The sequence below is a fragment of the Lucilia cuprina genome, chromosome 6, assembly GCF_022045245.1.
Source record: "Lucilia cuprina isolate Lc7/37 chromosome 6, ASM2204524v1, whole genome shotgun sequence".
In the NCBI taxonomy this organism is placed as follows: domain Eukaryota; kingdom Metazoa; phylum Arthropoda; class Insecta; order Diptera; family Calliphoridae; genus Lucilia; species Lucilia cuprina.
Window position 1 is genome coordinate 1266889 of NC_060954.1, and position 2496 is coordinate 1269384.

Genomic DNA, 2496 nt, shown 5'->3' on the forward strand with positions numbered 1-2496 from the left:
TTTAAATTTGCAAAAACAAAAATAAAAAAATATTTGCAATTAATAGAAAATTATAATGGGACATCTGTAAATAAGATCAGCTGACTTTGTTTGGCAGATGGATGGATATGTGCTTATTTTAACTCATTCCTTTCTTTTTAAGTAAGGGAATTTATCATCTGGAAAGATTCCTTAATATTATTTTAAGATACAGAAAGTTTACTTCTAGACAATAAAAGAGTCTTCGACTGAAACTTGTAACGATTCTCTTTCGCTAAAGGAAGAGTATTTGAGTTCCAAGAATCTATATTAATCCAGTCAAGGCATTTTTGACTGGATTTAGGTAGTATGCTGTAGATGTATACTACATAATCTTTGGTAGTCCAATAGGTCAATTCTTGAACCCTAGACCTTTATAATTTTTTTCATTCATCATCTCCATTCCATTCATCTCTTGTTAGAATTCAAATCAGAAATGTTCATTGTTCCATGCCTCATGTTTCAAAATGGCTCTTAAGGACCACTGATTGATCATTATAGAGATAGAAGCAACAAGTGGAACCAATGTCTGAAAACTCGTAAACCAATGTCTGACTGGTGAGTAAAACGTAAACCACTGATCTCCACTGATTTGTAAAGAACATCGGCCTAATTCTAAATAAAGGTCCGAAAAGAAAAGACTGAGTTATATAATGTCGGTATTTAGAATCAAGAAAGTCTTATCAATGTTAAATGAACCAAAATTAAACAGCCTTCATTTTATTGGATTATATTCAACAATTATAGGAAACGTTTGAAGTCCAAGATAATCTAAGAGAAGGCATGGAAAAGCTTGAAAAGGAAAATTACTAAGTAACTCTTAGAGTATGGGCACCAACTGTGTAAACGCCGAAAGGACAAGATTTACGAACTTGTCATCTATATGTCAAAAAGGCAATTAGCTTCCAGTATTTAACTCTGCATCATATGGAAAATCATGGATGAGAAAATACTATTTGGGTTTCGTCAAAACTAGAACCACATACAATCATTGAGCAATGATATTGCATAATTATCTACTGATTGAACTATCTGAACTTTTATTCCTTTCAAAGATGAAATCGAGCACACAATAGGCCTATTAGCAGCCTTGATGTATTTGTTCAGATGTGATAACCAGTTATCTTTAGTATACTAATCTAAGAAGTTGGGCTTTCCAAAATTGCTAGGTGCACTTTCTGTTGGCACTATTCAAAAAACTTTGCTGATATTGGAAAATCTTAGAGTACAGAAGATCACGCTTAACACCCTCAGTGTATACAAAGATCTAATTGTGGCGGAAGATAAGATATACACATTCAAATTCAATTCAAATTCTTTTAGAAATTGCTTGGTTCACCAGTAGGCATTATTTGAAAAACGTTAAAGGTATTGGAAAATCTTAGATACCAAAAGATCACACATATCACCGTCATGGTAGACAAAGATTGAGTTATGTGGACAGACTTTTGGAAGGATCGAAATTTTAGTGTCCCAGAAACTTCTTGGTTGATGCCCATGCTAAAGTGTGCTTGATATTTTGCGTATAACTCCAATAGTTTCCTTGATCTTTCTAAACGATTTTTATACCCTTCCAAATCTTTTTCCCCAAAGCAGACAAATATCAATAGAATAATTTTTTCCTTAAAAAAAACAAATATTTATTACAAGTTTATAGTTTAGCAGACAAAATTCTCCCATAATAATATCTTAAACACTAATGACTTCAACTATTAACGTAAGTACTTACATTTGTAGGTCTATAACGTCTGTATCTAGTTGAACTTTTATTGTTATTTAAACAAGTTTCTCATCAGCTGTAACGATGAATTGAATTCATGTTTTTCTTTCCTTTAATTGCTTTAACATTAAATTATTTACTACTTACTCGTGCGAGTAACTAACAAACTACCTTTTTTTGCTTTCCAATCGCCCACCAAAGCAACACCACAAACATTCCACAACATACAAATGGACGGACGGGCGGACAGAAAGACATACAACATAACTATACATGAAATGCTTTCAACACAATTAAATGGGTCTGACAACAACAAGTACGAATACTGATGGATGGTTAGATGGATGGATGGATGGATGGATGGATGGATGGATGGATGTATGGCAGTTTGTTTGGTTGGTTGATAGTACGAGTATCTTCAGCTGTATTTTTAATGAGTAAATGAGTAGTGAACGTCTAAATGAATGAATAAATGTTAAATGATAAATTTCTAAACATCAATAATTATGTCGACACTTAAAAACTGAACAATGTGACGACGTTGACGGTGGTGGTCGAACGGCCGGCCAGGGCCTGCAACATTTAACAAACGTATAAATCTAGGAATTTGACAAATCGTTGACACTTCTCATCAACCGTTAAACGGTAGTTAAGACATCAGTCAGTAGTAGTAGTAGTAGGCTTTGTCGGTCAACGTTTTATATTTATACCTTTTGATATTAGTTTTTGTTGTTGTTGAGAAATTTTTCAAAGACCTT